The sequence below is a fragment of the Pteropus medius genome, unplaced genomic scaffold (genome assembly GCF_902729225.1).
Source record: "Pteropus medius unplaced genomic scaffold, Ma_sr-lr_union100, whole genome shotgun sequence".
NCBI classification, from domain to species: domain Eukaryota; kingdom Metazoa; phylum Chordata; class Mammalia; order Chiroptera; family Pteropodidae; genus Pteropus; species Pteropus medius.
In genome coordinates, this window is record NW_024342473.1 from 219,513 (window position 1) to 243,348 (window position 23,836).

The following is a 23,836-nucleotide window of genomic DNA, read 5'->3' on the forward strand; positions in this document are numbered from 1 at the left end:
TTGGAATAAAGCTATGTGAAAACCTCCTAGAGATGACATGATATTTATTCAGTCCTTCATTTAGTCCTCCATGCAAAATATTCCATTCTCTCACCAGCCAGCTAGCATTCACCAATCAGGCAATCCTTCTGAGAACAAATGATATTTATAGCTCCATTTTACAGATGGGCTAACTCAAAGTCCAAAGAGGTGAAGGCAGTTGGCTAAGATCATGGATAAGGGGAGATGAATTTAAAACTCTAGACTCTCCAAACTTATGCTTTTGGGTCAAAAACTAGGTTGGCCAGAGTCACAGCTCTCACGTGCAAATAGCAGAAAAGCTGTTTTATCTACCAATGTCACCATTAAATATTAGGTCCCACAAATACTTCGTGAAAACAATGTCAACCTATCTCAGTTAGCTCATCCCAAAGCTCTTTATTTTTGTTTGGTTTGGTTTTCTGAGGCCCTATCTGAACAAAGGATATAAATCAAAAGGAAAAATCTCGTATGTGCTTTCTGAACATTCTGTATGATGCTCGTCTGTCCAATGTTCTGTATTTCTTGGCCCTGGAATCCCTAACACTAGGTTCATTGTATTACACAACAGTGTCAACGAAGGCTGTGCATTAAAAGAGAAAAGCAATGGAACCATCATCTGCTTTCTATCCCATGTAACTTCCTAATCAATCTTTTCCTGTGATAAACTAGGGACTGAGAATACATTTAAAGCAACACAGAATTCTGTGCACATTACCCATTCTCCAACGGCATTTTTTCCATCACAAAACAGGAAGTTCCAAGTCATTGAAACTCACCAGTATATTTGCTTGAAAGTCTTCTGGAACAACAAAACAGTACATGCCTATCCAGGCAAGCAGACTATTATAAAAGCAGATGTTTTGCTCACTTCCACCTCAGAGAAACACATTGTCAATTTAGTTAACATCCTCTGGTCGTTTGAACAGGCTTCTCAGGAAGTCAGCAATGATATAACTCAAGTACAAAATGATCCTTATGTTCCCATTTATCTCATATGTGTACATCTTAGCAGAAGATAGATGTGCGTGTGTGTTAAATAAATTAGAAGAAAAATGCCAGTAGTTGGGCTACTCACTACTCTCACTAAAATGTCAACCCACAAGAGTGGGATTCAATGGACAGAAGGTGCTTAGAGGGTGGGGCATCATCATACGTGGATTATATTCTTGCCGACGGTTTGGCACTGCCTGTTCCCCACAGCTAGCACAGAATAAATCCCACACACACATTCTCCCTGCGTAGACCAAGCCATGGGAAGACCGTGCCCAGTGTATCCCGAATTCAACGTCGAGGACTTCATCTGCCTTTTCCAGTGATCTAGTCTCAGTGTGTCTGCGGTAAAGTAACCATATTTCAAGTCAGCCAGCTCAGGAAGAGAGGTTAAGGTTGGAGTCGAGATGAAGGGACAAAATTAAAATGAAGAAACAGAGTAAGACAAGAAGAGGGTAGAGAATCAGAGGAAAGAAGATAAGATGGAAAAAGGAAAAGGAAAGAGGGAAGTAAAATAGTTGTGACCTTGGGCAAAAAAGGTTGAGAAAAGGTAAGCCTAACACAGCAGTCCTGTTGCTAGTTAGAGAATCCACCACACAGAATGGGAGCGTTTAGTAGGCCCAAATAGCACCACTAGCCACAGAGACAGGGGCAGTAAGAATAAAAACGCTGAGATACTTAACTCTTTAAGCATTATCATAGGAAAGAAAAGTTGCATTACTGACTGAACTAACTTTAGGTCCTCCCTAAACAAATAGGCCTTAGTCATTAAATATTCCCAAGTCTCCATACACACACACACACACACACACACACACACACACACACCCCCTTGCGGGCAAGAAGATAAAACAATTTTATTAATCAGTTTAACAGAATATGTTGTATCCCTTATTTACAGAGTTTTTGAGGTCATGCTCCCATAAACTTTTTTAAGCTAATGTGTTCATATAAGAGCATAGCAAATAAGTTTTTCAAAATCACTATTAAGCCCACACTCCCTGTATTACTACTCCAGACTTTCATTTAAATAGCTAAACCCTCTAACTTGATAATATTAACCAGGCCTTGCTGGTAAGGACACAGGAGGGCAAAAAGTTGGGGACAGAAGGGCTCGAGCTCCAGTCAGACTTTTTCTCTCTGCAAGACATCAACGCCACCCAAGTAGCACCAGAATTGCAAGGCAGCCAGACATCAGTGGGATTTGAACAAAGGGCCAAAGGGTCTCTTTTTTAAATGTCTGCTTGGGGCCTTGCAAACCCAGAATTTAACCTTATGCTACTGGGGTAATGTTCATTTGGGAGTACTTAAGCTTAAATTACTCTTAAATCACTTCTCTGTGCTAGACACACCCAACTCTTGGCAGTGAACCAGAGTCGGGATGCACCGCGCAGGACCCACTGTTCAAACCTGAAACTTGAAAGGCCTCAAAACTGAAAAAGTAAACACAGCTTCTAAATCATTTTTTTTAATCATCTGCTTCCTCTATCTCCAGCACCTTGTTTTTCTGTTGAGTAGTTTCAAGTAGCAGTCGGAAGTGAAATGCTAGTCCAGGATGGACTGTGGAGGACCACAGCACTCTCAGGCTGCAGCAGGCGCTGAGGAGAACACAGAAGTAGCACAGCAGACAGATCTGCCCACGTGGGCTCACAGGGCATTGGCCCAGGAATGCCTCGCATGGAGGCCAGTCCCTGCTCTTCCATTTACAAATAGTATGACTTTGGGAAAGTTAATTAACCTCTGTGCCTCTGTTTTCTCATCTATAAAATGAGAGGAATAGCAATGTCTAACTAATAGAGCTATTTAGTGAGAATTAAGTTAGTTAATATATATAAGAGCTTAGGATAGTACCTATTAGCTTATATTATTATTATTATTATTATTATTATTACTATTAATACCATAATTATTCTTAGTTTATAAACCATAGATTACTTCTCCTTGCTTGCTAAAGTAAATGCTCACTCCATGGTATGGCACTCAAGGTTTGAACTCTCTGCTCTCAAACGACTTTTTCATCCTCTTCTCCCACTACTACCTGCCTTGTGCCATCTGTTTAAAACAAAAGAGATGATTCATCATTGTGTGAACATAGCTCACAATTTCTTGACTCAGTTCATATTATTTTGTCTGCATCATCCCCTCTACACTTCTATCAAAAGTGGATCCATCTTTCAAGCCATCCTCAAATACTGAACATTTTCTTAGCTTGAATGTCCAAATATTAGTTGAATGTATAAAATTCAACATCTCTAGACAGTTTATGAACGACATCTAAACCTTTTATAATCTGTTTCAGCCTCTTCTTCACATATACTAGTTGTCAATGTCTTTCTTCAAAAGTAGCAACCAACATTGTGTGCAATATTCTGAATATCTTGACTCATCCAGAGTATAAAGGAGCAGGTCTTTTTCATAATTAATTTCTTTATTGCACCCTAATATAATGCCAGCCTTTTAGCAGCTGCATGATATCCCTAACTGATAAACAGCTTCCGTTCAACTAGATAGTCTTCTCTTGAATCTGCTGTCAAGCTTTCCCGTAATTATGCTACTGATTTTTAAAAACTAAGTGAATAATTTTACATTTGTGTCTACTGAGTGGCACATTGCAAGCCACAGGGCAAAGTTCCAGTTTGACAAAATAATTTGGAACAAACTTTGTTATCTTTTGCATTGGCTATATCTACCAGTGAAGTCATCTGAAAAGTATTCAGTCTGCGTCATAGATACCAATGTGAAATAATATAGGAACAAGGACAGATTATTACAGCCATCAGCTAAAGAGTCTCCCCAGTTTGACAGATCCACAGACCTTGAGATATGGTTATTTCATCAGCTGTCTAACTCACCCAGCCCACTTTTAGGACCTTATCCACAAAGAAATAATGAGACTTTATAAAACACTTTACTAAAACTAAAGTTTCCAATGTCTACACCATTCCCCTAGCAAGCTGTCCTTTTTGTGTGTGTGTGTGAGTAAGGGATTATTTTGCTGTGACAAATATATGTTGATTCCAAGTAATTATTATTTTTTAATGTGCTAAAACAATGCCTGGGTACAATTTTCACAGAATATGAAAAAGAAATAGGAGACCAACAGGAAAGCCTCATAATTTCAGTGACAGAAAGAAGTAGCCCAGAAATCCCAACCAGTTTAGGATATTTACTCTGTTAAATTTAAGGGTCAGATGAACTTCTGTATACAAAGCAGCCACTCCTTAGAAGTTTATAACTGCCAAGTAGAAGAGCACACCTCCTAAAACCTTTAGACTTTCAAAGGTTCTTAATCCTATCCTTGGTTGACCTCCCAGATTATATCAGGTGAGCCATGCAACAGACTTGGAAGAGTTAAGATGGCCTGGGCTCGGTCTCCTGATATTTTAAAGAATCTTAGTCACAACAATTCCAGATTCCTCCGTCAAGACTCTATCCACTGACAAAGGCATTTCCCCGCTCCCACCATGATCCCGAGCAAACATGGACAGCCTCTGAATAGAGCAAAAAGTCTTGTGTGACCAGACCTAGCCTAACATGCTAGACAGTGATCTGTTCATTTCTAAATAAACCGTAATCACTAGTTTCCAAAAATGCTCTGAACCATGAGCCCCAAAGTCATGCCCTTGTGTGGTCCCCTCTCCTTGACTCTAGGCTATGACTTGTATTTGACCAATAGGGAATAACAGGAGTGACACCGCATGACTTCAACACTAGATTTTAAGAAGCTTCATGTCATGAAATAGTCCTCCTACAATCCAACCACCAGGCTATGAGAAGTACCTACGTAGAAACCCTACGAAGACGCTCCAATCAAGAGCCACAGCTAAGCTCTAACAGCCAGTAGCAGCAGCCTTTTGAATGAGCTATCTTGACTGTCTAGTTCAGTTATTTTCTAATGACAGCAGTCCCAGGTAACATCTGATTACAACCACATGAGACCTCAACTGAGAACCACCCAGCTGAACTCAAGCAACACCTGGAACGGCAAGAAATAATAATAAACTTGTATTAAGCCACTAAGTTTTGGTTTGGTTTGTTACACACAAATAAATAACTGAAATTAGACCCAAAGGGAGACTATGGGTGCTAGAATCTACTTTACTTGAGGCTTGGAAATGCCGATGATAAACCCAAGGTCTTAAGGTCTGACAGCCTCAGATACTGGAGGACTATGATTGACTCCAAACTCTGGAATAAGGATTAGCCAGAGGAACTGAACTCTCTGGCACTGTGTCCTGGAGACCATTGGAGAATATCACGCAACAGTAAAATCTTAGTTCAAATATAATCAACTGGAATTTCAATGAATCATAAATCAGTTATATGTAATATTTAACTTCTTAAAGTTTAAAATAATTTCTTTCTCTAACTTTTGTGATCTGAATTGGATTGAAAGAGCTACTCTTCGAATAAAAAAAATCAATAAATGTTTATAACCATGGCCTCATAAAATATTAAAAATGCCATTCATTTGAAATTATTTCACACACAGTACAAGGTAATGAGTATGCAATTGGGATCAGAGGAGACATGGCCTCTGCTCCCATGGAGATTGGAACCCAGTATAAAAGATAGACTATAAACAAGTAAACAAATGGTTATGACTTCAGCATGGAGTACAATAATAAAGAGTCAATGGCAGAGGTAGAGGAAATTCTGATCAAGGAAGGCCTCTCTAGAGAAGAAATATTTAATCTGACACCCGAAGGGTAAGAAAAGGTCCAAAGTACTTCATACAGGTTAAAGTACTTGACAGTTAAAACTCTTCTATGTAATAGATGAGACTGAGCTATATTTCATTCATTGGCTTGCCTATATTCTCAGAGCACTTAAAAGTGTACTGCCATTTGAACTCATTTCTAGAATGCCTTAAAGCCTCCTCCCACCTACCTACTGACTGACCTTCCTCTTACTCTTCTGCTTTGTCTTTTCCCTCAAAACTATCTCAATGCAAACTTCATAGTTTAGTTCTCACACTACACGCAACCCCTGTTTGTGGCCCAATTCATCCCCAGTAGCCTTTCTGCACATGACTGACAGTGTTTGTCCCCTGCAATCATACACCACAATCCCGAGAAAGAGCACCCTAACTTGCACACCACCTGAGCCTTGGTCCTCACCTGCTTCTAAAGAGAGAAGAATCTGACATCACAAGAAATCACTTATTTACTAGCTTAAATGATTTTCTGCTGCAGTTCTTTCTAAGAAATATATGGACTTTGTTTTGATCACATCAATTAGTCCAATAGGCAATGGAGGACTCACACATCTGCTTCAGCACAAATCAACACCTTCCTGACATCGAGACTAGATTCCCTGGTGTGGTTGACATGGTTAGTTGCCTCCCCAACATTCACTTCATTCCTCTCTCTTTGTGCCACATGGGTGGGATTAACATCTGTGGCAGAGCTGGCTGGCCGATCACCAAAGATTCATGCTCCCTTCCACAGTGTGGAGTGGATGCTGGGAAGCAGATGCCCAGCCAAGGACCCCATTTCACACTTCTCTTGAACTGAGAGGGGCCATATGACTAGTTCTCACTGATGGAATGTGAACAGAAGTGATATGTGTCATTTCTCAAGTAAAGTATTTAGGAAGCGGATATGTCTTCCTCAAGATCTCTTTCCCCCTGCAGCAACTTTGGGAACTCTGTGTTGAAGATGGAGGAACTCTAAGATATTTAGATACTAAGATCCCTGAATAACCTCTTGGAGGTGAACTAATCATTAGGATTAGGAGCATTTACATTAGTCTATCACATGACTGAGAAATAAATGTTCACTGTATTAAACCAGAGAGAATTTGGAATTCTTCTGCTATAGCTGCTACTTTTCCCATATTAATACAATATCCCTCCAAGCTCCAGGGATAGGTTCTGGTTTGGTTCAGGGAAGAGCATGTATCCCAGATCTGAGTCAATCAGCTCATAGTGGTCCTCAAGCCACAGAGGCAAGCCTATTGCCTAAGTCAGTCCAGTTAAAGGAAAGTTTATTTGTTTGTGAAGCTTTGGAGAAAAGGAGCCTTCTCTCTCCTCTAGAATATGAATAAGAAACCATATAATAAAACATTTTGCAACAATCTGAGGATGAAACCAAGAGAGGAAAGAAGAGCAAATTGAATAAATGGAGCCAGATAGTTGATCAAACTATGCCTGAAGCGTGATCTATGTATAGTTTTTCAGTTTCATAAGCTAATATTTTTTAAGCCAGTTTAAATTTGTTTCTCTTTATTAACAACTAATATTTTCCAGGTATACTTAACTAGACACAAAACTCTTGTAATCAATGTAGGAAAAAAAATAAATGAAAGCCAATTACAATATTAAAGATAATTCAGAGTTGACAAAACCCCAAGTACATACAGGATATATACATATAATACATATAAGATACGTAATTAGTACCCCAATAAAATGTTAATCAAAATTCACAAGTATTAATACCTATATGTAATAGGCTAGATTATGCTGCAGTAAAAAAATAACCCCCAGAATCTCAGTGGCTTATAACAAAAGTTTATTTCTTACTACTGTTAGGTTATGTGTCTCATTCTGGGCCAACTATGCATCAGCTCTATCTCTCCTCCAGGCCCTAGGCTGCTAAAATAGCCTCTATCTGGAATATGCCAGCTTTCATAACAGATAGAAAAGACAAAATACAGTGAGCCACATGTCAAATCTTAAAAACTTTTGTCTGTTCACATATATTGGTCAGATCAAGCCTGGAGTTATGAGATAAGGAAGTATAATTTTCTCCCAGGAAGAGGCAATGAATATTTACTGTGAACAATAGTTAAATATGTTATTCAATTTTTTAATTCAAAAAATTATTCAAATATTTTATTCGAACAATAAAAGTCTGCCATAATACCTAAAGTTGATACACCATACGCTACCAATTAAAAGAATACTTAAGTCTCTAAAGAAAAATCAGGACCCGACCTTATCATTCATTGAAAATAAGTTCATCCAAGATTCAAAAAATATCAGGGTACCAATAAATGATTATTAAAAAACCTTCTCCAAAACATTGTCTTTTACTATTCTAAAATGTTGATGATTACTATACTGAGGTGCTGGTCAGTAGAGGGCAGAACCAAAACAATATCAACGCGTTAATGGAATTTGAGAAGAAACCTATTCACAAGAGTATGTCCATCTTTCTGTACTATTCTAATATTTGATTTTACTATTGAGAACTTTTATCTATAAAAGGAGATGGTGACAGTAGCAGCTTTACAGAGGGCATAGTACTAAAGAGGAGGATTTTACTGAGTATTTCAAAGTACTAGGCGCAGTACAAATATGATCTCGTTGAGACATCATACCAGCCCTGTGAGGTAGGTAGTCTCATCTTTGTCATACAGAAGTGAAGTCGATGTCCCAGGTTGCAGAACTACTATAAAACCCTGAAACCTATACCCCCCATGAGTCAAGGTTTGCTAGACAAGAGACAAGATGTGACCTCACGAAAATTGTGAGGAGATGATTCCAAGCTCATGTCATTCTCCTTCACCCAATCAATACAAGCCCTCAGGAAAAGCTCAGACACCCCTCTGGGGGATAAATTTCAATGTATTCTCTTACAGAGGCCATGAAGCTTTTGACTGATCTCCTGAAGCCCTAGCAGTGACAATCCAGGCCTCGACAGGCAAGAAGAAGCTGCACTGGACAAGCAGACGTCTTCCCACGTAGGAGTTCTGCCACCTGTAACACTAAAGGCCACCCGGATATCAGAGTTGAGGGAAATGGAAGGGAAGGCAGAAAATGAAGGAAATCTGTTCGGTAATCAAGAAAGCCTCATTTGGTGAAAACCTCAGACCAGAGCAAGATTAAGGAGTCAGGAGGCCAGTGGCTGAGGTCTAAGGGGATGGGCTGGACTCACAGTAGTGACAAGAAGCAGGAAAGCACTTGCAGTTATCTTAGGGCACGGTCGCTGAAAGAAAATTAATCAGTGTGCCAACTGCTCTCTATTTGCATAGGGCACAGATCTGGGTGAGTCAGCACTTCTGAGTGACTTTAACCCCATCGAGCCAACTCCTTCCTGATAAAGCTGCACCTTCTGTGCTCCTGTGCAGTGGGAAGATTTGGCATTTCACCAAAGGTTTTACTACATATCTGTTGCCAGCCTTTCATTTCCCCTGCAAATTATTCCATGTGCTATATCTATACCCTGCTATTATGGGTCATTATCACAAGTGTTTTAGTCAAAGAAGCTAGAGGACTATGTTGATTAATTTAGTTCCAATGGGTACACCATTTTTCAGCTAGCAAAGCACTTTCCAGTATATTATCTCATTTGAACCTCATGCCAATTGTGTAAAATAAGTATTCTCACTCCTACTTTGTAAGTGGGAAAACTGAGGTTGGGGCAGTTAACAATTTACCCAAAGTCTCACAGCAAGTGGCAGAGGCAGAATTTGAATGTGGGTCTTCTGACAATCTGACATTGCCCTTAGGAAAGAAATTCAGAAATAAGAGAGAACAATGGTGAGAACAGGCAAAGAGTAATGCATTGGAATGGAGAAGAAGGTCCATATGACAGCTGTAAAATTATTTCAAGGAGAAATGAAGATAAATTGGAATTAAGCTCTCTTTTAATTATCCATTTACCAGTGATCTGTCATTGAGAAAGAACTAATACATAGAGTATCAATTTTCAGTAAATATAAATGGCAAATAAGGCATTTAATGAATTGCAAATGACAGTGTTTCTAAAAGTAGTTATCAATCACGAGTAAGGGCCTTCCCATTTATTAATCATATATTTCATTTCAGCAAAGAATATAACAGAATGGCTTCAAGAGAATACGAGGATGGTGCAGATGGTGACTGGGAAAGTAGGCATGAAAAATAAAACTTCTGCTTTATCCATTTCAAACATAAAGGGAAGACAAGGGAGAAGGAAAATATTTGTAAATGGGATTTTAAAATAGTCGGATAACTGATGAAATGTTAATAAAACTGCAAATTCATCAACTCTAAAGTATGTTCTGGAGCCAACTAACAACAAAAAAAGGAGTGAAAAGGAAAGAATCTTGGCCAAAAGTAAAGAGCAGTTGAGAGAAAATACAAAAGAGAAAAAGGCTGACTGTTGGGAGAGTTACCAGGGTTAGAGAGAGGGCTCCAACAAGTTCCAAGGCAAATTACCTTGGAGAGTGTGCCTATTGAATCACAGTCCCAGGTATTATCCCTGGCCGGAATCTTATTCAAAACAAAGGTTAAAAAAAAAAAAAAAAGTACTCTTATTCTGCTGACCTATCAAAAAAAAAAATCAGTCAACTGACTGATTTTCATATCGTTATCAAGTCTTAATAGTTTGTTCTGGATATGCTAGTAAAGCTACCATGCAAAGGATTTAGGGCGGTGTAAAATTATCAGGGGGCCATAAACCTAATAGCATCTTTCAAAGCTATTACAGAAAGCATGGTTCCAGAAAGAAATATCTGGAATCACAAAGCTGGAAAAGAGAGGTAGAGCTGCAAAGGAGAGTAAGAAATAGCTACAAAGCGCTACAGTAATTAGCCAATCAAATTTAGCCTTTCTTTTCATTTTTAAATTACTGGATTATTTTATACACCTATATACCAGAGTGGAAATGTCTGCCACCAACTCCAAAGCAAACCGAATTGCCATTTTTCTCAGGAAATCTAATGATTTAACCTCTCATTCAAATAACATTGCATATTTATGAAGCCAGAGTCTAATTAAATTACATCAGTCATCAATCTGATTTTGCTAAACTTCCTCTTCACAGAACTACTAATAGAGATGTGTGAATCCCCAAATATGAGCGTTTAAATATTGAACTATTAGCACTGTGTTTTCTAAACAAACCCTCTTATAAGCACACCTGGGTTGCTCCACCTTGCACATCCTCTCTCTCCCACACGCCTGTGTTTTTCTTCCACATCCTCGCCTCTGCCATCCTGTCTCCCACCTCACTACTCCTATAATCCAAATGGCAGAAAAGTGTGAATGAGCAAAAACCAATTTTGTTATTACTACCATTTCCTTCTGCTTACTCTCAAAACAGAAGCTGCATAAGGGAGAAATAGGTCACATATAAAATTACTAAAAGAACCTTCATACGAAATCATTCACCAAACGGAAGCTTCGTAAACATTAACTGAGGGCACCAGGACAGCGCTGGCCCGGCCTCGGGCCTCACCTCCAGTGAGCTTAGAGTATCAGGCCTATCTTTTAGAACATAGCTTCCTATTTTACCTCAAAGACATGTAAAGAGTACTATAGCAGAAAGGATATTTATCAGTGAGAATGAAATTAATCATTTCTGCACAGTAAAAAAGATATCCCTCTACAAGAGATGCTCCACTCCCATAAAATAAGTCACAAAACTTCCTCTGATTGCAATAGATATGTGCAGTCTGGTAGCTAAGAAATCTCTTTCCAGTTCCACCCCTCTCATATGGGCGGCCTGGAAAAATTACCCACCATTTCCTTATTTCAAGCCTCAGCTGCAGAATAGAACCATTCTATTTTCTCTAGTTGACCATATAGCTTGCTGCAAACCTCCTCTTGCACTGCAGCTTATAATGCTCTTAAAATACACAGACTATCTCAAGTACTTGTGATTCTATAGCCCCACTCCTGAGGCTAGAAAATTATACTCTCGGTTCCTGGCATTTTATATTTTATATTCATCTTACACTGGCATTATAATCAAAATAAACATCTGAAAGCTCTTATAAAAACATGGCTTTAATCTCTCCTTTCAATGACTGAACCACCTTATCCCTTTGTACCTGGTTGAGAGAAAATTCTAAAAATTATAAAATGCAAGTAATCGTTTTGAAAGAAAAAAAATAAAGAGGCAATTAGAATAATCATCATTGAAATAAGCCGCAGGATTAGTGCAACACAATTAATAATTTTGAAACATATAACTGAAGCTAAAAGTGACAGAGGGCCCCTCAAGTGTCCAAAGATACATACAAGCACACATTTTACAAATACACACTCACACCTTTTTACCGGCTTAATTCCTTCCTGTCTTTTAGTAAAGCCTTCACCACAAATGCACACAACCGTGTGTTCCTGAGCATGGTGTGTTTTGGTGTCCATCCCACTGAGCTCGACGAAACCTCTAGAACCATCAGGCACATTGAGCAAGTGCACTCAGGTGCAACTAAACATTCAACACCAAATGCGTTTATTTAATGAATCTTGCTGTAAATGGAAGTGAGTGACTGATAGCATTAAAACCAGCCAAGCATAAGGGTCACTGGCGTTCAACATCCAAACTTCCTAAAATAAGCACAAGCACAACCTGAAAACCTACTCTTCTGCTTTTTAACACTTCTAGGTAGAGACTTCTAATTTTTTACAATTCATTTTCTGTTTTCCCCAAATGCCTTCTCTAGAATTCCCAGCGCTCCCTTTGCACGGTGAGGTTGACAGAAGGATTTGTGTCTGGGATCCTAGAAAACTAAAAGGCAAAAGCAACTAGCAATACTGAAGTGCTGTCTCACAAAGCAGCTGCTGATTCTGTTTTTGTTTGGGTTGTTTTTTTGTTGTTCTTTAACCTGAAAAACATTATTGTCTCCTTAGAAATGACCACCAGGTTAAATTGGTCAAAAGATGTCAGAGCTCCTGGACTCTCAAAAGATCATCCATTCTCTATGATGAAGTCTCCTCAATGTTGACCTTTCACACTAGTAATCTCTCACCTATTGCTGCTACAAAGGCCAGAAATCATAGGCAGAAAGCAAGTTCATGGAGCGAAGTGCTGAGAGAATATTACCAACTTTCAACCTATGCCTGTAAAAACTAAAAAGAAGCCATACATTAAAATATATTTAACCCTGGAATCACCACAAGGGTAGCATGTGGGCGCCTTGCTATCTCTGCTATCTCCCTAATTCTTTAATCGAAATGACCTCCTTCTTCCCAGTTTCTTATATCCAGGCCTCATTGCTTCCCACTGCATGAGCCCCGCCCCGCAGAGGTTATGATTTAATTGGTTTGGGGTGGTTCCCAAGCACCCACATATTTAAGTTCTCCAAGTGATTTTATGCAGCCATATCTAAGTCACTGTACGTCTCTTCTCTACTGCCCTCTTTCCAAAAACAAAAAAACAAACAAACAAACAAAAGGACTAGATCTGAGAACTCGTTAGCCTTCCCCTTATTTAAATCCCACAGATCATTCAACTATGCAGCTAGCCAGATACGCTGTTGCAAGGCCCAAGTGATTTGGATATTAAAACAAAGTTGAGGATGGGTAAACAGGACTTGGTTTCAGATGGTATGCACAGAGGAAAGATTCAGAAATTTTAGCTCGCTTTCCTTGCCTTAAGAACATGCTGAGGGCCTCGGGCAAGTTTACAGTTATGGGACATTGTTTAGAAAATTGGAATCTGAACCCAGCACCATCCACTGGTAAATTGTAAGGTATAAGTAGTTTGTGATTTCAGGCAATGAAGTAATAAAGTCTCTCCTAAGCCATTCATTCAACAAAGATTTGTAGAGTTCCCTAAATAAAACTAAAAACATTAAATGATGGAAAATCACACTGCAGATAAACTCTGGGAAGAAAATGAAAGACAAAGAGATGATCAGCCCTTGTCATAAAGAAAAGATTACTCATATAAACTGCAGCAAAATCCTTCTTTACTAAGAGTTGTATGAAATCATTTCTTTAAATTAAGGTATTCTCTACCCAAAATCATATTACCTTTTATGAGCTCTGGAATACTCAAGCAATATAATGTTCCACTTCTATTGCTGGATGAAAAAATAAGGCAGTGGAGTGTTGTTGGGCTTTGGTGTAAAGCAGATCCAGGCTGGATCCCAGCTCTGCACTTGGAACTGGCAAATAACTAACATGTCACCAGTGCCCTCATCTCTAAACCAGGATAATAACATCCTCCACCTCACAGAGGCATGAAAACTAAACTCAATAGTGTATAAACACTAAATAATCCTGATTAGTACTATTACTTGTTGTTATAAATTATCTGTTTTGCAGATGAAGAAGCTTATACATGACCACACGACTAGGTAGCAGTAAAACCAAGGCTTCAGACCAAATAATGTGGCTTCAGAGTCTACACTCGTAATCCCTCCCTAGCATTTTTAATATTATATAATTTCTAGAGCTTTTCATAGCACTTTAAATTTATATAGCTCTTTAAAGCTTATAAAAGTTTACACATATGTCTTCTTATTTTAAAAATACTAGTCTGGAGGAAGGTAGTTATTGTTCCTATCTTATACTCGAGGATGTTGAGCTCAGAGGGTTAGTGCCCCACCCAAGGCCACCAGGTTGATAAGTAGCAAAGTTGGGACTCAAACGATGTCCTGACTCGCCCGGCAGCATCATCCACCAGAAAACATGCTCATGGTGCCCAAAATATACGGAACTTTTGAGATTATCATACCTAAGAACAAAATAAGAGCCTATCTTTAAGGTAGACAGGACTGAAATCATTGCAGAGAGCATTTTCCTCTTAGGATAGTGATTACTAATTGTCAAGTCTACATAATGAGATGTTATGATGTGATCAGGCAAATCACACGGTGAATGTTATAAGGAAGCAAATGGTCTCATTTCACACATCCTGGAAGCCATCTACAAGCCCTAGCCAAAACCACAGATTCACTTGGAAGGTTTCCTGAGGTGCAGCTCATTGTATTAGGTATCAGAGTATTTTCTTTCCTTGAGGGTAAAACCTTGGTGACTGAGATTATCATCACTCAAGGGCAGAAAGAGAGATCTGATATACAGATCACGAGGCCCTTTGAAAGCCTAGATACATATTTTTCACCTTGACATTTCCCATCTTCTTCAGATCCATCCACCCAGTATTTTTAGGTCAAAGAAACAAAGATACAATGTTGCTTCCTGGGTCAAATGACGTCTATGCTGGTGTTTTAATATTGTGACATTATCAACGGGATGCTTAAATCACGAGCATCTTATGCATTTAGGCAAATGGGGAGTTTGCTCAGGATTTCGAACGTTGCCCAGCAGTAATGATGTTGAATGCACTGATTTCTATGCCAAGCCTAGTGGCTGGAACATTGGCTTAGACACATACACACAACACAGCAAGATGGCTGGCAAAGAGAACTAGAAGAGAGGGTAATGCTTTTTATTCTTATTTCTCTTTTACAAACAACAAAATCACATGCCAGCCTGAGATACAAACTCATGTCAGCCTTTGGGCAGCACCATCTTCTACTGGATAAAAACTGAGTCTAACAGCAAGATGCACCTATTGAAAGCACACAGACTTCAATTTGGGCATTTTGATCATATCTTTGCTCTAAGACAGACCTATAAGTGGCAAGAAGTTGAAGAAAACTCTTTGAGATCTTCAAAAAAAGAACTTCTCCTTGAACTGTGACAGGAAAGGTTAGGTTGCTCCAACTACACAAGGGATAAAATACACTGAAACTGGTGAGCATGGGAACAGTAATTTGACATCTGCAGACCCAAGGTTATGAGGCATACACCTCAAGTACATTCTGCATCTTACAAGGTCATTGCAATCACCATTTCTCTAACCACAAACAAACATGATGGGTGGACCTTTTGGGAAACATTCAATTGCCCATCTAATATACAAATGTCCTTCATACTAAGCATCTGAAGGCTCAGAAGATGATAAACTTAGAAATATGCCTTAAAATTCATTAAACACATGCAAACTTTTAACTCTCAAATTTGAAACATATTTTTTCTGAGCTTAGAGGGATATGGGTCAAAGAATTTTTTGCAAGAATAGATGTACAGTGAGGGTATGCCATTGGTCACATACTACCATCCAGATCATAGTGATTCAACTTGAATAGACCTGTCACCCTTGCTCTTACAGTTACCCCACTGTACTGAAACCCTCTGTTCACACATCTCTCTCTTCCAATAGCCTATAAATTCCTCAAGAGCAGGAAACATTTTATTTCTCTTTGTATAATCAGTGCCCAACACAGTGATTGGCTTGGACTGTTGAGTATATATTCAATAAATATTGGATAACTGGACTGAATTATGGGTCCAGAAACCTAATAGGCTCCTCTGATGCTGACACTAACTTAGTATTTGCAGATGAAACACAAAACTCTCTCCATCTTTAAAGGAAGATACACACACATCTTTGTTCTGGCTCCTATGTTGTGGAGCAAGCTAGCTAAATGTACATGTGGTATATATAAATGCATTCGACAAATGAAATAAAATATAATACTTGTACACTTTTTACGCTTGTGCCCTAGGTTAGAGAATGAAGCAGGTTGGATATGCCTGCCATTCCCTAAGTTTCATTGTGCCACACTTCAAACATTTAATGAATATTCTCCTCATTTAGCTCTGTTTCAAATGGCACCTACTTAGAGAAGTCTTCTCTGACCACCCTTCTAAAATAAGGCCCCTGGGTGCTCTCTTGCAAGTTACCCTGCTTTACCTTCTACATATCACCAGTTAACATCTGAAAGTATATGAGCATATGCATTTATTTCCCCAAGAATGGGAGCTTTATGTAAGCAAGGGCTTCGTCTGTGTGTGCTGCTGCCTAACCCTCACCTAGAATTGTAGTCGCTCGATAAAGAGCTGTTGAATGAATGAATGGGTGATACTCACCAAGTAAGTATTTATAAAGAATCTGGTTTTATTTTCAAGTATCTTGAATGAAAACCATTTCGGCATTAACGCACAAGTAATTTAGTGAGACAGGCAATGACCTGCACATCTGACAAGTATAAAGAGAAATGAACTATGGTATTATTCTCAGATGGGAGACCCCAAACACTTGGAATGGCACTGCAGCTTGTTGAGTGTGTGGCTTCACAATGTTAACAAAGTATTTGAAGAAGAGTCAGGCATAGGATTCAGTATACCAAGCTCATAAAACCATTTTGTAGGCATTGATAGCCAGCAACAGGCACATGGCAAACTTTGTCTCAATTAATAAACAATTGTCAGGAGTATATGTATGTCTGTCAAATGCTGATGCTCAATATTTTCAGGAAAGTGAGTGCTTCTGGGGTTTCATTCATCATTCCTAATATATACTAGGCACTCAATAACTGTTTATTGACTCAATTTGATTGATCTCATTGAAAATATACTTTGAAAATGTTAACAAGAGTAATGCCCCATGGAACAACCTTTATGCATCCACAAAAAAAATATACATAAATTTGGAAAAAATACTGTACTCCAAGGAATCAAAATCACAAAGTAAATTAATTCTTTAAAAGATTTATATGACTAAATTTTTAACTCCTTGAATGGTGCCTTTTCAAATCCAATCTAAAATGTCTAGTGTGTTCTTAATCTAATATAATCCAATGAGCTTTAATAAGCAATGTTGTTCCCACTAGAACCAAAACCCAGCCGTTCCATTTTTGTAAACTTTTGTGTAAAGGAATGAGCTGAACTAATTTTTTTCTGAATTTTTTATATTTAATCAACAACATCATTGCCAAAGAAAACCACTTTTCAGAAGTCTCTCTATCCTGGTTTATAACTTATAATCAAAAACTGGAATTTTGCATCTGATGGGCTTTAGCGTGTAACATTATACTGTCATATCCTTGATGCTATAGTTAAAAGTACAGATAGTTTCCATTATAAAAATTTTCCCTTAGCCTGGTTACCCAGTGAAAAACATTTTCTTGTAAAAATGGTCTTTCCAATTCATAGGTTAAAAACTATTGTGGGTAATTTTTTTTAAAGAACATCAAAACATTTTTGATTGCCTTCAGATAACCTTCTGCATTTATCTTGCCACATCAAATAGCTTAAGGTGTATATGGGGGATAGGATAGTATGATAATAAACAAACAAAGAAATCACATTTAGAAAAAAACAAAACAAAAAAATGTTGAGAATTGAAACCCCAACAACTTACTTATCCTTATCCAGTTAGGGCTATATGAATTGATTTCACCTACAGCCTGTTCTGAACAGCAGGAGAAAATGGAAATGGGGTATAAATATAAGGTCCAGAACAATCCAGTAAGCTTGAATATCACAGATATATCACAGCAGATCTTACAAAGATATACCTTAGCTCTGGACTTCGACCCTTGGTCCCCCAGGGGGTAAAGATACTTGGAAATCTGATCTGTCCTGACAGAGTGAGGCAACCCTCTATGACCTTCCCAAAGCCCTGCTGTGCCCGCTGCTCAGAGGCCAGCACACTTCACCCTAAACTGTGAGCTTCCTTTAATTGTACACTTCACTTTCATTTTCCCTTAAAGTCCTGGTTCAGGGAACTTCTCTCTCTGTTCTGAAAACTGGAAACTACCCAAATGTCATCCATGGGGGACTGGTTCAATAAAATGTGTTACATCCAAACAATGGAAGATCTGCTGCCTATAAAAGAATGGGCTAGATTGTTCTGTACTGATGGGGTGGGGGAAGGTCTGAGGTATATTATTAAGTTTTTAAAAAGAAAAAAGCAAGTAGCTTTAAAAAGTTAGAAAGCTGTATACATGTATTTACCAACAGATGCATGGGAGAAACTTTGCAGAACTTTAAATAATGAATAGTGGTCATCTGCAGGCAGAGTGTGACGAAAGAGAAAGGACTACAAAGCACTTTCATTTTCTATGTGATAAGTCTTGCAGTTTTTAAATTGTTAGAACAAGTGTGTATGAATTTTGTAATCAGAAAAAAATCAGGTTTCTAAGATAATGAAAAAAAGATTGATAAAGGCTTCGAGGCATCATATAAATAACATACTAGAGTAAATCAAGTTTGAACATATGAATGAACCTGTATAAAGCCTATAACTTGAATTCAGCCCATGAACCACCAAAATCGTATGAAATTTTTTATACATATTTGCATTTTCTGGAGAGGGGCTCCCTACCTTTCATCAGATCCTTGTGGGCATCCAAGACCCAAAATAAGGTCACAAACCATGACCCTAGCAGAAACCAAAATAGTTGTCCTATCGCTCCATTCATTTTTATTATCATTTTATCATGAAACACTTTAATACTATCTAATTCCATGGTTCCTGCCAAAGGTAAAGTCTACAATGAGCACCAAAATATAAGAGCCGTGGTTCTTAGTCTCTGCCCTCATTTAAAGTGGCTCCCAATGCCTTAAGAGCAGTTCTAAGAGCAGGATAAGAAGTCACACCAGGCTGGTCTTGGCGACAGAAAACTCCTAATGGGCACTAAAACCCTGCAATCACTCAGGGCTTGAGGACAGCTGTCCAAGGCACAAATAGCCCTGTTTTTTCCATAGAAATGAGAGATTTGTGAAATGGGGGCATGGGGAAGGAGGAGTGCAGTGTGCGGGAGGAAGAAGTCATGGCTGCATTTGAATTAAGATGACCCCATTAGGTGAGTGGGATTAATTTAATCAGTAAAACAAGATTGAATGCAACATCATTATCTGTCAGCCTTAAACTGTTTAAAAGAGCCTTTAATTAAATAGACATTACGACATACAGCAAAATTCTTCTTGCTATGCTATGTCAATACAGCATAAATCGGGGTTAGAATTTATGTAAAAACTTGGCTTCTGATGACTTTTGTGAAGCTGACTACTCCCAAATTTCTGGGAATTACATGAGTCGACCACTTCACCAGCCCTACCTTGACTCCACTGACAGTCTCCAGAGTCAGGTCCCTTACAGTTTCCATAAGCTTTAAGATCAAATGTAAATCAATAACGATTTGTAATTTAAGCAAAGAGGCATGGGTTATACCTGCACTGGCAAAATGAGGAGCATTATTGGTGAAAATCAGGAATAATACTCTACTTTCCAAATATGCTTTCCAGGTGGTTTATCACTGTCAAAATAGGCCAATTGTGGATTTAGTATGCAATTAAAGTGTCAGATATTCCAGAGTTCTAGTGCTGACATTACCTGACTGTGCAGGTTTTAAAGGCGAAGAAAGAAATTGAAGGGTTCACATAATCCACCTAAACCCATCAGTAACCACTGTCACCTAATTGTACTAATATCCGCCATATGCAAAGCATAGAACCAGGCACTATACGAAACAGAAATGAGCTCTCCAGGAGTTTTACAGTTAGCTAGAAAAATAAGATATATATCAAAGATATATAACTAAATATCAAAATGATAGTAGGTAAAAATAATTCCATACTACTGAAATGAAAAGACAGAGAAATGATGTCTCCAGGATTGATAAGAATGAACTTCATGATGAAGGAGGGTTTAAACTAAATATTAAAGGAGTTTGATTTTTGATGGTAAAAATAATGTAAGGGTGTATTTACAGACTATGGCAACACTGTGGCCAAAAGTTGGGAGATGGAAACACAAGCCTAGGCTGGCAAGAAAGTGAGAAGAGCAGAATGAGTAAACAAGTTAGACTAAATGAACCAGCCTTGAGTAGGGAGAAAAATAAGCCTGAAGTGTTAACAAAATAATAATGAACATGTGTTGAGTTCTTACTATATTTAAGGCACTTTAAATGCATTAGTTCATCAAATCCTCAGTGAGGTACCTTTAGTCTAAAAGCAAGGAAACTGAGGCATACAGAGATTAAGTGACTTGCCTTCATTTCACCCAGCTATTAAATGGAGCCAAGATTCAAATCTAGGCAAATCTAACTCAGAATCTGGGCTCAGAATCACCATATTTTTTGACTCAAGAGTGGGAGGCCCCCAAAGGCCAGGCTAAAGAACTTGGGCTTTAGCCTCAGGAGTAAAAATTGGGAGCTCGGTACTTGAAAACCCACTGATAATGCTTATAAGCATGGCTCATCACTAGTCTAAGTCCTGCTCTACAAGCACTGTATTATCTGATGATTTCTCCAAAAGTAATAAGTAATTACTGACCATTTTCTTAACTATAATACTGATTTAGTATATGTGCTGCCAAAGTGAGCATTATATAGTACTGACTTAGATATTTATAAAGTTCTTACTTCAGACTTTATTGGCAGTGTTCATTGTATTGGTATTCCATCACCATACCTTTCCCTTTTAGTCTTTAGGACTTAATTTTACCTGTTATTCACCTACCAATTCTGCTAGAAATACAGCTCATAATAGTAACAGAACAACATATGTTTATTTTCAAATGTTCCCTGAACATATATAACCTTCTTGCAAGGAGAGTCACCCTTGTCAAATAATACATTCATCCCTTAAAAACGAATTTCTCCATCTTAGTTTGATGTCTTAAAAATCAGTTGGGTGCTTTAGTTACAGATGTACAGGACATGACATCTGGACCCTCATAGGGGGCAGGGGCAAACTCTTCCTCTGTTATACCCACAGTAGCCAAATGACTTCTTCTCCCACTGTGGAAAACCACAGAAAACTGTCTCCTAATGATTTACTGCCCAACCCCCAGCCCACAAATCAAAGAATTGGGTTGAGTAAAAAATCAGAAAGAATGGTGGCCAGTGGCTATGTGAGGGGAGTGAGTTTTCAGTTTATTTTCTTAAACCAATTAATGATGAAGCGGCATGGAGGGAAAGAAAGACACAACATGGCTGTGAAAGACTTTTTTCCAGATAAATGGCCAGATATCAGATTCTGTAATAAGTACTTCCACCTATCAAAACACACACACACACACACACACAGACACACACACTAACTTTGGGGTTGAGGAGAGGATATAGATCTTAAAAATACAAGGTGATACTCAGGAAGGCTTGTGGATATCGTAAAATGTTGGAACTTTGAAGGACCCTTTGAACTCATCTCACCTAGACATTGCAAACCCAGGGTCCCCAAACTGTACATGACAGACAGAGGTGTTTGGCTGGGCCTGCAGAATGTTGTTTGTTGTTGCTGTTGTCTTTTAAATTGAGTCAAATTTTAAAGTAGAGAAAATTCACAGGACAATCCAGAGGACCTAGCAGCACTGGGCCATTTTGCCCAATGGTAGCAGTGAACTGGACCGAGAAGCAGCTGCCACTTTTGGAGAAGGCTTGAACTCTCAATTTGCCACAGTCCCCACCACTTTCTCTTGTTCCGGAATATGAAGGCTGGGTATCAAAAGTTCACATAAAAATCAGAGAGAATTTAGTGTTTATACTCACCTCTCCTAGACATTTATTGGAGCTGCCAATTCCTATAAGTATTTGAGTTAACAAGCTCTATTCTAGTCCAGTCCCCTCATTTTGAGAACAACTCAGCAAGGGTAGTAAAGTGACTTACAAAACTTATTTCATAAAAATTTACATACACAAGGGTTCATAGCCTAATGACAACTAGAGAGTATGCACAACTAATTTTAAGCTGTGTGCATACAATGCCAAAATCTGTGGAGCAAAGTTGAAATTTCAATCACTTTATATAGTGCCCCCTCCTCCCGAAAAAGAGCAAAGATTCTCAAGTTTTCAGAATAAATTTACTGCCTATTTTGGCTTGGTATAGACAGTTTCTAATATGCCTAAATTTCAGATATGACTTTTGTTTATCCTGAGGGCATGATTTATTGAGAAGACACACAAAATAATTTATACATGCAAATAGTTCTAAAACTAAATGGGTAAAAACAACAGGGAGAATAAAAATGTTTTTAAAATTTCTCTTCAGAATATTTAACTGATATATCCTCAGGGAAGTGACTAAGATTTATTGAGGGATCACTTGTGACTTAAGATACTTTTCATATATTTACCCCATTTAAACCTTAGAGCAGCTCAAGAAAGGTAGTACTATTACTTCTACTTTATTAGAAAAGATACTGGGGCTCAGAAGCTTTCCATAACTTAAAGATGACCCAGCTATTCAATCAGATACCATGCCCAGATTCAAAAACTGATGAGCACATTTGTAATGTCCATGAGAGCAGAGATTATGGCTTGTCCATGCTCACAAAACGATCTTATTGATATTTGTTTCATTAGCCTGCCCATTGCCAAAGCCCTCCAAGTGCTATGTATAAGGTCTTTCATAAATGCCATAATCTGAACAACTCTAATATACAAAACTAATTCCTTTAGTCTGGTCCTTGAACAGGTTAAGAAAGCTTTGATTCTTCCTATGGCATAGACAGTAACCCCTAAGCAGGTGTCTGCTAAGGGAATTAATAAAATCTCTTTTCTAAATAAAATTCTCCTTTAGAATTGTTATAAAAGTTAGTAGTCAAGGATTTGGCTGATATACAAGCCAAAAACAAGTTTGCTAATGAATAAGAATAATAATTAAAATCAAAATAAGTAATTCAAGAATGAGAGCTTTTGAAGAGTCAGGAATTTGATGAAAAATTCACTTGCTTTTTTTCTTTCTATAATGAAACAGTTCTTTAACCACAAAACAGCTTTTATAATAATGCAGAAGAGTATGGTTCCAAGTAAAACACTCCCCCCATTTTAATCATGGCTATTATTTTTGAAAATGAAAATGGCTGAGGTCATTGTAATCTATTTTAGGTTTTTGCATGGGTTGGTGGTATTTTTTTCTTGGCTTTGAGTTCTCCACATTACCAGCTAAATATTATGGGTTTTGCTATGTGCCCTTTCAAATCCCATTCTTTTTAATAATGTTGTACTTTATACACATAAATTAGAGTGAATTCCACTTTCTCTCCTAACAACTCCATATGGAGTCCACACTTTCAAGAGGACTAGAACTTGCCTTTCTTTTTTTTTTAATTGTGTGTACTCTTTAGAACAAGTATGATCCTATCTGCATAAAAATGCCATGGATGTTCAAATGCTGAGAGATTAGAAAAAACAGGATTCATGTGGTCCTATTCGAAACCAAACTGAAATATGAGAATAACTTCTGTATATCAACCCCTTCCAACTTCCAAAGACAGACACAGATAAAGAAAAAAACGCCCAGAAATAAAACTCCATCTAGGAAGAAGTCTATACCTATAACTAAATACCTGTAGATTAGGGGAGT